Raw genomic sequence first — 15,874 nt, forward strand, 5'->3', positions numbered from 1 at the left:
TTCCACACCCCTGGTCTAGAACCTACAGCATGTTAACATGTCAAAATAATGAATTAAAGATGTAGATTATAAGCTTTTCTGTGTTATTTTATACCCAAACATGTGTTTCTTATCATTCATATTGTTTTTGTTTTGTTTTGTTTTGTTTCTTTAATTTAGTGCTTTATATATTTGCCTAGCAAGTGATGCGGAGATGCTGAACTTCATACTGATGCAACCATCAAACTACAAGAGAATATGATTTCATCACTGGTTCAAATAAACACACACTACCAAAGTCACTGATCCACAGCACAGTGTTTCACCAGAAATCCCATTTGTTAATTCTCACAGTGGTTAAGCACACCCTGCTGGTAATACATTGTTATACCACCTGTTGAATCATTAAAAATAATTTTAAAAGAAATTTTTAACAAAACGAAAACATCTTAGTAATGAATTCAGAAAGAGATCAAGTGCCAAAAGCTCAGGCTCAGACTGTCCAGTAAGGACCAGTGGCATAAAAATATGGATTATTTGGAATTTTGAATGTAGGCAACTCTGTCAGAAAACCGAACAGAAAAAGAAACAGAGACCTGGAAGTGAGAGAAAATGTGTGCTGTGAGCTTTACAATATGATGTAGTTAACATAATATTGCTTTGAACACTCCTGAATAGAAACACGTTGGCGTGCAGAGTGTGCAAAACCAACTGATGGAGTCTGGATAATTAGGCTGATGCTGCAACAAGAGTGCAGACCACTGGTTGCTTAGAACCAGTTTTATCATCTGTCAGGTCCACATTTCTAAAATTGACCAGATCAAACACATGAGGTACAAGGTGTTGTTGATTACTGTAGCACAACTTTGAAGAGGGCAAAAGTGCTTTCTGTTTTTATACTTACAAAGGCTTATCAGTACAGACATGAGTAATGCTTATGAGAGTAAGTTAACAGGTGTATTTTGCAATACTAGCAAAACCCCTTGCTTTGTTTGAGAGATAGGGACCATACAAACATACACTACCATCATTATGATATGCTATCATTTGTTGTATTGTACACACCATTCTAATCTGACACTGCATTCAGTGCTCAATTGAACTGCCAAATGTACAGTTATATATAGATGTGGCATTTATATAAAATATTTGTGTATGCCATATAGATGTTGGCCCTTGACCGTGTTTGTGCAAAGTTGGTCAGATGAAGATTGGTCCACAGCGAACATACATACATACATATAGTCATTATGGATGATACTCTTAATTGTCTCTTATGTCCTAATTCAAGTACTTTAGCATGCAAATTGTAGAAATGTGATGAACTGTGTGTCAGAAGTTTTGGGAAAGTCTCTCTTCTAATTCAACATGATGATACACACATATACAACACCAGGTCATATTGGTGTAGAAGAAGACGACTGGTTGGCTCAGAGACTTTGGGTTAACTCTAGCCAAACCCTGTGTGAGAAGCTAACACCAAAAGCAAGCCAGGCCTTATTGTACAACACCAGCACTGAACATTATGACTTAAGTCCCGACAGCCCGCTTCCAAAAGGTAACAGGCTTTTTGCATGCCTTTTACAGTAATACAGCTACATCGCTTAGTTGGAGTCTAGTGGAGTGTAGTGTAAGAAAGAAAAGTTTGTAAAGGTTTTGCACTGCTTTAAATAAAAGGCTAAAATGATGTAAAAAGTTACAGAAGCCTTTATCAGGCTATAAAATGCTAAAAGACATTACAGTTATATTTTATGTTTCAGATGGGATCACAGTTGAACTCTTACGACTACTACTTCCTACATTATTCATTGACATTTATTAAATTTATAGAAACATACACCACATAAGATTAAAATGCTAATAAAAGTTTGGCTGTGCTTAAAACTCCAACTAGTAAAAGTAAGTGGAGAATCCTAAGCCCTGCATGAGCTAGACAATGCTTATTCTGCAGAGCAGACGGTACGAGGCAGAGAACTGTTTCTCCATGCAAAGACCAGAGTGAGCCCCAGGCAGAGCTTCACTTCTGGGGCCGTCTTGCTAACCGCCTGCCTTCATCCACTTTGATCACGGAAGCGAGCTGAGGAAATTCAGGGGAGCTCGACTTCAATCATCCAGCGGAGCTCTGTCTGTGAAGAGAGTCAGTGTAGTGTAGCATCATGTGCTGGGAGACTTTTGTATGGTAATTTGTTATGGAGGTGGTTGGGGAGGAAGAGGAAGGGTGTTTTTCAAAGAAACCCTTTGAAGTTTGCCAGAAGTGTACATGGATGCATAGCGAGATTAGAATATACAGGAGTAATTGCTCTGGCCCAGGCAGAGATGAAACAATGAATAAATTCCTCAGTTATGACCTTCAAGTTTGAGTCAAACTGCTTTTGTTCCAATCTGACTTGAAAAAGTAATTTGACAGTTGAGACTCTTTTGCCTTTCCCTGTGAGGACTGATAGACAGCAGCCTGGGATCTGACGTCCTCCATTGCACAGCAGCTGCCTGATTGTAGACACTTAGTCCTGACTTTGTGTGGAAAGATTCCTTACAAAGCAGCATGAGACCCTGACAGCAACTGTAGAATTACATATAAACACGTAGTTTGTAGTGTATGTTCAAATACTAAATGCTGCAACCGATTTTTGTGGCCACTTGTGGAAATTTTGTTAGCTCACATTTACTTACTTACAGATCCAGCGGACACTGAGCCAAGCTGTCATTCATGTCAGTTGTGCTTATAAGGTGATAAGTCGTGTTTTTTTTTTTTATCTTTATAGAAATCCCTGAGTGATGCATACACGTCTTTAGCAGAAAAACGTTCCACTCTGCACAACAGTTCGCTGCTAACTTTGTTGATCAAAAACCATCATGATCATGTGTTCAGAGTACATCATAACTGGGTAATAGTAAAACAATATGGGCTACATCCTGAACTGGTCAGAACCAGTAAGCTAGAGCAAATGCAGAGACCGACATTCACTCGGTTATGACTATCTTGGTTGTATCGTAGCACATCCAGCTCAGCAGCACACATGTATTCTCTTGGATGTAGAGTGAGCCAAACATCAAAAAGCTGAGCGCTTACTTCCTCCCTTTTGCATTTCCTTTTAGTAGTAGCTCTTAATCATATGGTTACACAATATATCAATCCTGTGAATCATGTGGTGACCACATGAATGTAGCGGATAACTTACAACAGAAAGGGATGTTACAGAAGAGGGACATACATCAGAACACAGACAACATAAAATATGAAAGGCACCGTTTGTTCTTCCACTTTTTTACAGTAAGCATTATATTTTTTGAGCCACTTGATGTAGATCTAATGGAAAAAGAAATCGTTTAGAAGCTTAAAAGCTAATAGTCACAATAACTTTGTTGGCTGTGCACCAGAACGATTTAGCATGCCATAGAGAAAACACTTGAGAGTGTGGGGAGAACACCCCAACTCCCCAGAGAAAAGCCCGGCCAGCTGCTGGATTCAAACCCAGAAGCTTCTGTGTACCACCTTATCCACTAAATATAGAAGAGCAACAAAATAGCAACAGTGGAATGATCTGTTATATAATGGCTATATCGTTTATTCTGGATTGTACTATTTTTATTACTTATCATACTGCTGTAACACATCTATCTATCTATCTTATAGGATATGCATTTTCTAGCAAGTTATGGTATTGTATTATGTATGTATGTAACTTTACTGTAATTTGACAGTACAGTTACACAGGTTATGTAATTCACGCCTCTCTATTGGGGGCTCTGGTGTTATTGTCTATTGTCATTATAAAATTCAATTCAATTTTATTTTATATTGCAGCATAACTAAGGGAGGACTTAGCGTCACCTGAGCCAACCATATCAAAAAGAAGAGTTAAGTTTAGCGAGAGTTTGTCTCCAAAATCCAAACTGGGAGCTGGTTCCATAGAAGAGGGACCTGAAAGCTGAAGCCTCTGCCTCCCATTCTTATTTTACATATCCTGAGAACCAGCAGTAGTAAAGACGTAAACCAGCAGTCTGAGAGTGAAGTGCTCTATTAAAGTGACATGGTACTATGAGGTCGTTAAGATAAGATGGGGGCTGATTACTCAAGACCTTTAGACTTTGGTGGTAACATAGAGTCGTAGTCATAGTTGAGTATTTAAAAGCTGAACGGCCACATGTCTTCTTATCGATACTGGATGTGACCCAAGTGGCCTAAAAACAGGTATTTTACTTATTTTTAAAAAAATAAATAAAAATCTTGCCCTAAATGGACAGTTGAATCCATTCAGCAGATAATACACAGCAATAATCTCACTTGGCGTGTATACCAGTGTCAATCAGAAGTATCTCTGAAAAGCTCACATATGTTCCCAGCATGCAGAAATGATCACGGGTACCGTAAAATAACCAAGATGCTTCATCAGGCATCCTAATCAGCCCTGCAGCCATCTGTAAGTACACTCCACACTGGAATAGCTTGATGATGTGTTGTGTTGATGATTGCTTAGCATCTCTTGTTGTGTCCTGGTCTCTGTTTCCTAGAAATTGACAGTGGTAGTCAATATTCTACATTTCATGGTTTCATTTAATATGCATGGTGTAATCACATTCTCTGCTAATGCTGGGAAAGACAGGATAATTATGTAAAATATATTGGCCCGCTTCTGAAAGAGGTCCTCCAGCAGAGAAGAGTACCTCACTGCAGCTGAATGAGATGCTATAAATTCACTGTGGTTGCCCAATTCAAATTTTAGGTCCCCTATCTGCCCACAAGAAGCGATGAATCACAAGTAAATCGCAAAATAGAAAGTGAACAGTGAAGTATCAGTGAGTGCTCTGCAGACTGGACACGGTGTACAGCTTGTCAACATTTTCTAGCCTGAAAACATTTTTTAACTGACATGTTTTTGTGGCAAGAGCTCTGAAGTGAAGTATGCTGAAAGTTTGGTGCTTTGTCTCGATTCTACCAAGATCAGACCTTTTGTAACATTTCTGAAAAACTGTGAAATTAAATAAGAATAAATGATTTGTTGTATTGAATACCAACAAAAAAAAACACAGTTGTCCCATAGCCTGAAGTATAATAGACCTTTTTCACATCAAATAGTTTCACATGAGGTGGCATTAAAGGCACAGCCATCATTACTGATGTCAATATTGAAGGCAGCATTCCAGTTAGATGAGCCCTTTCCAGTCTTCTGTTGTATATTGTGCATGCTCGGTGACTGACACAGATTAATGGGACACTTAATGGAAGCCAGTCACTGTTAAGGTGATCCATTACACCTGAGCCTTTCCTGCTGTGACAAGTTCTATTGAGTGGAACTTGAGTCAGGATTATGCTGTCAGACTGTATTTCTGTTGTTTCAGTACAAATTTGCCCTGCAGCGTTCACAATTGAAACTGCTACGCTCTCCGTTCTTCCACATATGCATTTAATAAAACTAGGGGCAGGTTGGCAGAGTAGAAATCCTTCAACATGCTCTAATACTAACCTGAGGATAAAGTAATTTCTTGCCTGATTATGATCCACGTTTATTGACAGGGTAGTGCAAGAAGCTTTGCTTCATGGCTCAGTTACCAGAACAAAAACAGGCAGTGACAGTGACCTTGCAGCAAGGAAAAAGATCACTGGTCATCAGGTGTAGGCATTGTATTTTTTTGCATTCAGCAAACAACTGCAAATAGTTAAGGTCTAACTGATTACCCAGAAGTTGAGCATGGAACAATCGTGCAAGGCGATTGCAGAAGTTGTCTAGGCTATTTGGAGGTAATCTGTCCCCCAAACAGTTACGATCTGACTTGCACTGACTGTAATCCCTCTCAGACAGACTGGTGAAGGTTTGCAAGTTGGCTGCCAAGCGCCAATGTCATTTTGCAATTAAATTGCTGACATGCAGCAACTACATCACTATTGTGGAGTAATTCATAACTGTATGAAACAACATGTATCTGTTTCAGAGTCATGAGATTCTGGTTGAATTGTGAATGTAAATACTTAATATGAATTTCTGTGTAACAAACAACAGATGGCAACATGTTTGCAATTTTCACTAAGTTGTCACAGTTAATTGTTGCATTATCACTAGCAGATTGCATTTAATTGCCAACCTGACCCCATTCAATCATAGTCTGATAGCAGACTGATAGCAGATTGAATCTGTCCTATTGCCTTTTTACCTCTGTGTAGATGCACCAAAGTTGCTTTGAACACAACTAAAAACGATCTCCAGGCAGTCCTTCATTTCTGTCATGGAGTTTTTCCTTAGTAATATTGGTAGTCCTGCTAATATTCTTTGTTACCTCTTCAGTGGCCCTTGTATATATTTAAGTTGACTGAGGGGGTAGGGACAAATAAGTATATACTTCTGCCTACTCCTTTTCAAACAAATAATGGAATGATATTTTGTAATGATTGTGAAGGCACATGTTTGAAATGTTTGGAATAAAAATGAACTGAACTGAACTGAAAGTTTGCCACTTTTGCTTTGCTTTTAAGGTATCTTTTGTATTGAGTTAGTCCTTAGTTTTCTATTGGTGGAGTTGTTGCTTTAATTTAAAAGTACAGAAACTTTGTTTATTTTGTTATGATTTATTTCCTAGTTTTGTTTGTCAGATTTCCTTCTGTATTGATTTTTATCCAGTCCGTAGTTTTCTGATGACTTTGAGGTTTTATCTCATTAGTTCCCTTTGCATTTTCATTTTGTTCCTTCAGTCTCGTCTCTGTGTTTATCTCTCGTCTTTGCCGACCTCTGTCCTCCCCGGGTTAAGCCAATCTTGTTTATTCCTTCGTATTTCCTGTTATATTTTATTTGTTTGTTCTGTATCTTGACTTCCCCCTGCTCCTTATCTAGATTGTTTTTAGCTGCGTGTAGTCCCCCAACTGTTTCTTCTCTCTCATCAACTCATATGCAGATATACTGTCTCAGTCTTCTGTTCCCTAGTTCTGTTTTCCCTGTGATTCCTGGACATGTATTCCTAGTCTTCTCTTGATATTTGCATTCCCTAATATTCCTGGACATCTCAGCAATAAATGCTCGCCTTGAGTTTGACTTTGTTCTTCTGTGTCCTCTTGGATATGCAAAATAAAAATCTCCACTTTTCTCCAACTGTCTTTGAAACAACTGTTTCTAAGACAATGACTGCATGTTGTATGAGGTTCCAATAATTTTGGTTGTGCCATGGTCTTCAAGCTACATTTTTCCTAGCATGATTGTAACATAAATGTCAACATAAAACTGCCCTGGTCCTTTCATTTGATTACTAACATTCTTTTGAAACACCTTATCCCTGAGACAAATCAAGGACTGCAAGCTAGCCTTTGTTAAAACAGCCAGATGATTGAGCAAAAACCAACTGAGGCCATGAGGAAGCTAACCAAATGCGGACCCCTCTCAGATTTAACCATGATCTTTATAATTAGGAAAAAACCCCAATTAATCTGCTTAACATGAGGAAGAAGAGACGTCTGAATGGGTTAAAGTGATCGGGACCTTCAGTTAATGAGTATTTAAAACTGACTGACAGATTATTACTTAATAGGGCGTGAGTAAATCCTCCATGAGCTGCAACCTGACATCACTTCTAGCGATAGCATGGAGATACCTCATCTGAAATAAAAAAAATTACATCCCATACCTCGCTCACATGCTCAACTCATTTATTTTTGTCTTCTCATTTCTTGAGCCATTCATGGTTCATGTGTTGCATTCATTGAACTTCAGCATTGAGCTAGCAATACTAAAGAGGAGCAAGCATAAACAGTGTAAAACAGAGACATGGGCCGTAAGTTCAAATGCAACTTTTCAATCAGCTCATCAAATATCACCAAACACAAAGAGTTACTGTGGTTTGTGTCTTAGCAGCTAAATGTACAGCTGCTGTGTTTCTCAGAGACACAAAAACTGTTAGAGTGTGATACCCTTGGAGATGGAGAAAGATGTAGAGATTACAGGAGAGGAAGATGAGATATTATTTTCAAAGGTAAGAACTTCGTGGAAAGTGAAATCTTCTGAACTGGAAATGTTTATTTTATCTTCAAATTAGATATTGGATGCTGATTACATTCACTCACTGAGTGTTAGATTATAAATTAGCTGAATAAGTCATGTAACATTTGTTTATATCTTGTTGAATTCAGTTGATTTGGTCCACAAATATCAGTGAATCTCAGAGCAGAGCTCTGACATAAGCCAGAGGATTATAGTTTGTATAGAAAAGTCTGCTGGATTTATTTCTGAGTGAGTCCTTTGCCCTTTTTTCAACATTATATATGATCTTGAGATCCCCCACTTCCCAAATCCTACTTTAACTTACTTTAACCAGGCTACATGTATCTATAAAGGCATGAGTGAAACAAGTGATGACCTTGCTTGGTATTTTTTTGTATTTCTTTTGAAATTTCCTCCATTGTGGAGCTAATAAAGGATTACCTTTTCTCTTGTTAGTTTGCAATGTTAGAGTAGTTGTAATGAGGTGGACTGCTTGCCAATACATTTGTTGATCAACAAAGATACATAGGGTCATGGATACAAAAAAAATACATTAAATTAAAAAACAAAAAATGGCATGTCGTCTATCATTCACACACGTCCATAATCAGGATGAACATATGCTTTGGAGAGCGACTTGGGGTTACTATCTCGCTGAAGGACTTTTGGCACACCAACGATTGAACCACCAACCTTCCTGTTTAGCAGATGACCTGCTCTACCTCCACAGCCACCCCCCAGACCCAGTGACATACCTGACAAACCACTACATAATCAATGGCATGTGTTCAAAAGCAGAAGTGTACCACAACAGAATCAGCCATGTCAATGGAGTGTAAACCTTCCTGAATCAATTACTGAGCTGGACAATGATTAATTCATCTAAACCTATAGTAACACCACGAAAAAGGTTGTCATGTAACTGAAAGAAATGCTGGGTAAACTTCCAAATGAAGGTAGTTTGGCACTAAGCTATGGCTGGACAATTTCTTTTTTAGAGGTTTTCTTTAGGGGCATCGAGTCAATGCATATTGGCTACCATAATGTTTTAATTATTTGTTTTGTTCTGGTGGATGTGTCTGAATACGACATTAGCCATGACCTGTAAATCAGGAGAAGAAGCTGTCAGAGGAAATCAGTATAACACCCATGCTGCCATGGCTGCTTCATTCTTTCAAACTTGATGCAAAAACAGAAGTGACTGAAGCTATAGAAGGTGATTAGAGTTTTAACAACAGCTAACCTTGACTGTGTTTTCAAGTGCTTCTCAGATTGTCCCCTTTGAGAAATTTGAAGTCAGTCTTTCAACTCTGTTGTGTTCATGCACTGTTGAGTTAAAATTGTAAATGGATGGATGGTAGCTTTTCTACTTAAGCATTCAGACTGCTTTGATGTGGAAATGTGGAAACAAAAAGGATTCTACAGAGAAGATGTATCCTAATTTATTGCTCAGAGGCTTTAAATTGTTGAGAGCAGAATGCATTAAAGATTGGCATCACCCGGGGTTTATCAGGGTTACCTTTCTGGTTGTCTCTGTAGACAACAATGAGTAGGTTCAACCCAATACCATTACAAATTAAAGGCTGGCAAAATGCAAAATGCTGGCAAATCAGTGTTCATTTGCATCATTAATCAACAATAAAGCAAAACATTTTTTTGGTATAATGTGTTCTTATGTCCACAACATGGCAAATTTGACAGACTTTCTAAGATTTTTTTTAATCCACTGTCAATGTTTGTGTTTCTCATGACAGAATTGACACTGTTTTATTGGATTTAACTACACAAGCTGTGAATATCCAAATTACATTAAAAATGGCAGCTTTTCGCAAAACAGATGTTAAACATCTAGAGTGAGGTTTTAACTCGCAGATTTCTTTAGTTGGATATAAAAGTGCTTCAATATTGACTTCTTGATGGAAGAAATCATTTTGAGATTTTTAGGTTTTACAATAAGAATGAGGGCATCCATGTTCACAACTCTCAATTTAAAATCATCCATCCATCCATTCGCTTATCCTTTTCAGGGTCGTGGGGGGTGCTGGAGCCTATCCCAGCTGTCATAGGGCGAGAGGCAGGGTACACCCTGGACAGGTCGCCAGTCTGTTGCAGGGCTAACACACAGAGACAGACAACCATTCGCGCTCACATTCACACCTATGGGCAATTTAGATTAATCAGTTAACCTATCCCCACAAACTGCATGTCTTTGGACGGTGGGAGGAAGCCGGAGTACCCGGAGAGAACTCACGCAAACACGGGGAGAACATGCGAACTCCACACAGAAAGACCCCTGTGGCCTGATGGTGGAATTGAACTCAGGACCTTCTTGCTGTGCGGCAACAGTGCTAACCACCGTGCAACCGTGCTGCCAATTTAAAATCAATGTAAAACAAAACCCTTCTAAAACATTCAAAATGTCAGATTTAGATGCATCACATTAGCCCAGTTATGGCCTGACACAGACAATGCGGGATATCACTTTGAGTCACGTTCACCTCAATCCACAATCAAGGCAGATGGCTGCTCCTTGAGCCTGGACCTGCATCCTGTTAAAGAGGAGTTTTTTCTTCCCACTGTTACCAAATGCTTGCTAATAGGGTTTTGTGTCATTATCAGGGTTCTCTCTCTATTATTGTAGGGTCTTTAGTTTACAATATAAAGTGCCTTGAGGTAACTGTTGTTGTGGTGCTATATAAATAGAAATCGAATTGAGCTGAATTATCTTGCATAGTGGACAAAAACCAACCAATGCCTCAACATATCTCGACAGAAAAACTCAAATGTTCGATTTTTGGAGGGAATTCTACTTCACTCCCTTCTGTGAAGTTGACCGATGTGAGGACAGGTCACTTTACTGACTGCTCGGCTTCATATAACTGAGGGAGCAAAATTAATATTAATTATATATGAAATACGCACTGACTGTTTAATGTCTTTTTGTCAAAATCGCTAAATAGTGCTCACCCTTGTTTTGAAAAAACTGCAAATATGACTGATCAGAGAATTTGTCATGTCTCTAAATCATGAAAAGGCAAGACACAGTGACTATCACAACAGACAAAAGTAATGGGATGTCTAAACCCAGCATAAAATATGCAATGATTATGCTATTTTCTGTCATTTTGGTACCATTTTTCACTCTTATATCTTTTTTCATTTGATCTCTTTTGTGAAATAAATCCAACATAACCTTTGTTTACTTTCATGCCATAATCATCTTATAAAAAGAACTTCTGTTTTCTTTCCACTGCTGGATATTTCATTTTGAAATATCCGGTGTGTAGATCAGGAATGCTGCCTTACCCTGCACTGGTGGATGCTGCTGTAATCCTCAGGATGCTGAGCAGAGCCCATCATGGGATTTCACGCCTCCTTCCCTCAGCTCCTCATTTCCTCACCTTCTCCTTCACTCACCCCCTCTCTCTATTCACGACTCCCCCGACCTTCCTACCCAGAGTGCTTCTTCCTCCCCATTTCCATTGGAAAGTAGCTGTGATGAGCTTTAGCTTGTTGAGGGTCAGGCTAATCACTAAAACAAGTAAACAAGTGGAAAGGTGAACAGAGAGCAGCGCAATCAATAGTGGGTCCTTGGTTGATTGGTGTGGTCATAGCGAGTGCACGCACGCACAAACACACGTACACAAGGAGGTGATAGAGGTCAATGTGAACCAGACAATGAGGAGCTGGGATCAGCGTTAAATGGCGATTGCTTGACACTAACAAACGAACCGGAATCTCTCAAAGTAGGTCTGCACCTCCTGTGACCTCAATTTTTCATTTCCCCAGCCGGCACACACATGCATGAGCACCGACCTGACTGCACACAGATGAGCATTTGTTACTCTTGCTGTTTTCCAGACACCCAACTTGAGCACACCTACACACACGCACAGTTATTAGCAGTTTCTCTCCATTAGGGAATACAGATGCTACTGCAGTGCATTTTGGCTACTTTACTTGATCAGTTAATGGCACTAATTTCCTAGAAAGAGTCTCCACCTGGCTTCCATGACACTCCATCAGCGTCTGATTAAAAGCTGAGTGTCAACACCAGCGCTTTGGTGATCTGCAGCTCTCGTGTGTAAAACTCTGAATATTTGAAGAAGCATCTGAAACAGAAGGTTTGGCTCATTGCAGCAGCTTTTTAACACCAGACTACTGGCAACCATCTACAGTTATGGTTGGGGTACATGTAATGCTGCCCTACATCCAAATGGATGGATGGTTGGATGAAAACAAGTGAGCAAGAAACTCTGATTCATTGTTCTTGGCCATTGATCAGCAACCTGTCATGGGCTAGGTTTAGGATTTGGCCACATGCTAAGTAAATATTGAAGATATTACTTTCAAAATAAAGTGATGCTGCCACCTGTTGCCCTCCATTCAAATGGATGGATGGATGGCTGGATGGATGGATGGATGGATCACGTGTTCATTCAAAAGGAAGCATTGGGGTACAAGTGATGCTGCCACCTGCTGCCCTCCATCCAAACCGATGGGTGGATTGATGGATAGATGGCTCACCCGTTCATTCAACAGAAACCTGTCAAGTGTTAGGGATGGGTTTTGGTTTACAGTTTGTTAAATTAAAAACCATACCCCTAACCCTAGATGGGTTATTGAGAGAGTCAACAAGTTCAGAGATGTAAAACGGCTGAAAGGAGGACCGTGAGAGATTCTTGTCACAGAGCGTTGCAGAGATGGGTGGGGGTGGCTCAGAGCCATAACTTCACCCTTTTTTAAATAAAGCCTCTGGTGTGTCACACCTGCAGACGAGGCTGCTTTTTCAAGGTCACCTCGCAACAAATCGGAGCATCATCATTACTTTTGTCGGCCCTCTGCCGTTCCCATAGCAACCCTGCTGAGCTGACAGATGAGAGGCGCGGGAGTGGGCCTCCCACATAGTTGGAAAAAGACACACAAACATGCACATGAAGGCATTAAGACAAATGCACATACGCAAGCCCACATGCCCGCATAATTACGTCTGGGGAAACATACGCTGCATTGTTTAAAATAAACCAGGCATCAGAGGCGAGGTGTTGGAGTGAGATTGTCGTACACAAATAGGCCATTACGGCAAAAGTGGAACACAAGGAGTCTCCTATGAAAAACAGAGCGTTCTCTCTCAGCTCCACTCTCTCCACCGCTCTCTCTGTGGGCAGGCCGTGTGCGCCTCGATGCTCGTTATCAGAACAAACAGAGATGAGGGTGGAAGAATGGGGGACACGCCATGTACCAGAGAGGGAGGATGAAAGAGTGAAAAAACGAGCCAAAGTCAACACCAGGCATGAGGGAAACGCCGGGGAGTAGTTTCTATCGGCACCCACCTACTTCCAGAGGGAGCTTTACCATTTTAACGCATGAAAGGCATCGCCACAACACGCCAAACAGTCGGCCTATGAGAAAAAAAATTAATTTAACTTGATATCAGATGTACATTACCCTGAGGGGACTAAGAAATAAAAAGGAATGAGAGACCATCCGACAGCTGCAATAGGCTTGTAATGAATAAGGCATTGCATCAGAACTGGAAAGAGGGTGAAATCTCCTTCTTGTCAGCTTGCTGCAAGACAAGGGATGTATCATTACCAACTCTGTCTTTTTATGTCCTTGGAAGTGTGAATCCACAGTGTAACGAGTGGTGAAACATCCCAATAAATCTAGCAGGCACAGAGCTGAGAGAATCAGCACAATAAAATCCAAATATCAGCTTTGTCCCCGGGCTGAGGGCTTAGGGAGGTTTTGGTGTTTAGAAAAGGCAATCACGATCGGATTTCTGCACACATGTACGTGTATTCAAAAAAGAATGTGTCTTTAAAGAATCAGAGTTTGGGCTTGCAACAAAGCAGAACAATGAATGCCATTTTAATGCAAAACTGATATTATTTTCAGTTCTGAATGTGACACCATTGCAGAAGCTTCTTAAAACTGTGTTCAGATTTAAATAGAGCCCTAAAATGTTAGTGTTTAGTAGGTTAGTTTCCTACTTCACCATTTTAGCTTAGTGTTTAATGCCCTGTTAAACAGCACTAGTATAATGAAGCTTCTGACTAAGTTCAATAAGGAGGATCTATAATAACTCCTCAGCCCCCTTTCCTGGTTGTTCAGCTGCTAGTCTGTTCCTTGCAATCACTTCCACTTTCCCACGCTGTCGACCTCAGTGCTGACATCATTGCTCTACTCCAATCATCATCTTGCTTATCTTCTTTGAGCCAATCAGCCTCAATCCTGTGTACTTTAAATCTCACTGGTCTTCTCTCATTCGCATTCATGCAACCCCCCTCCTCAACATCTCTGCTACACCCTGGTCACTTGGAGCTCCATCCAAGCCTCCATCTTCATCAGCACCAGCACCAGCCTCTAGACTTCCAGGGGTTCCATCCCAAATCCCGTCACTGTTGAGATTCTGTTCTGCCATGATTGGTCATCGGAGTCTAATCACCAAACAGTTCAGCTCTATTCTGTGTGTTAATAAGTTATGTTCAGTTCTTCCAAGAAGTGTCCTGCATCATTATTTATGTCGACTGTATTTGGTTATAGAGGCTTATAAAGTTCAAGTTTTGTAATTGCGCTAGATAAAAAGTGTTCACCAATTTTATGTATTCTGAAAGCAACATGAGAACAGGAGACAGGAGATCCTGACTCTGATGACACCCTGACTTTGTCTAAGCACCAGGAGTGTCGGCTAAATCGTGTTCAGTTGCTGCTAAAGTATTTTAGTCTGGATCACCAGCTGGCAATGCTGGTCCTGCTAGAAATAGATGGAATTAAGTGCAACGTTTTCCAATTAATTCTCTGCTTTATGAAGCTCATATTACTCCTCACATTCAAAACTTTGCATCATGCAAATGAGAAAAGCAATCACCAAGTCATTTTATGCTGTGCTAATTCAATTCAATTCAGTTCAATTTTCTTTATATAGCGCCAAACCACAACAGTCGCCTCAATGAGGTGGTATTCTAATAAATATCTATGTAAATATATACAGTATGTGCTATATATGTTAAGATATAACATGAACACAAATACAATCAGTGTGTCTTTGTTTTGTCAAAGAAGAGGGTGTGGAGCAGTGCGCACCAACAGCCTTCAATTTGTGCATTTCAGTCACGTTTTGATTAAATCTCCCTCCATGACTCCAGACAACTTTAGTTTTTGACCTTCAGCTTCACAGATGAAGAACGATTTGCAGCCCAACGTCTTATCCTCGGCTGGAAACGGGCCCCTGCCATGCTGTGATACAGTCACCCATCGAGCTCCCTTATCTCCCAGGGGGAAACACCCTCTGCCCTGATGTCTGGATATCTACGTAGCAACACTGTCTGCTCCAAATCCCAAGTGGCTGACAAAGCCTGCAGAGAACTGAGACGGCGGGACTGGAATCAAAATTCTGATAACGGTCAAAGAGCCTCAGGATTTGATAGACACACACAAACACGTACAGTTGATCAGAGGCTGGATAAAGGCAAGTTAATTACATCAATACAGAAGAGACATGGTTGTTTTTGTATTTGTTTACCTGAGTCACCACAACTTCAACTTCAACCCAGCGGATCTGTGTCAAAGTGACGATCTGATGTCTGAGGCAGTCGCAGTACTGCAAGCTGCCATTGGGTGTCTCTGCTCCACCAGTAACACCATCAGAATGTCAGTGCTGCTGAGGTTTTCTACTCCCCGGTCCTAATACGCCTGAGGAACAGGTGAATGGACTGCAAGTCCAATTTAGAACGAGCAGCTCTTGCTTTGATTTATTCTTCTTTTCTCTGTTTGTGTCTAGTCAGGTGCAAAAGTGTAAAAAGCAAAAGATCCCCAGTTTGATCGTAGGAGGAGACGTAAATCCCTTGGTGGTCGTGTCAGGAAGGGCATCTGCTGCAAAAAATTTGCCAAATCAAATGGAGCTACCTGCTGTGGTGATCCCTTTTGACAAA

General features: G+C 40.3%; 1 protein-coding gene across 1 annotated transcript in view; it reads right to left on the reverse strand.

The window, feature by feature from the left end:
- The window catches only part of klhdc8a (kelch domain containing 8A), an 81,180-nt gene extending 65,633 nt beyond the window's left edge, over positions 1–15,547 (reverse strand). The window contains exon 1 of the mRNA XM_063473226.1: positions 15,466–15,547. The gene's annotated coding sequence lies outside the window, so the exon portion shown is untranslated. The remainder of the gene's footprint in view (positions 1–15,465) is intronic.
- Between the last annotated feature and the right edge of the window lie 327 nt (positions 15,548–15,874).

This window comes from Pelmatolapia mariae, linkage group LG5 (assembly GCF_036321145.2).
Source record: "Pelmatolapia mariae isolate MD_Pm_ZW linkage group LG5, Pm_UMD_F_2, whole genome shotgun sequence".
Classification (NCBI taxonomy): domain Eukaryota; kingdom Metazoa; phylum Chordata; class Actinopteri; order Cichliformes; family Cichlidae; genus Pelmatolapia; species Pelmatolapia mariae.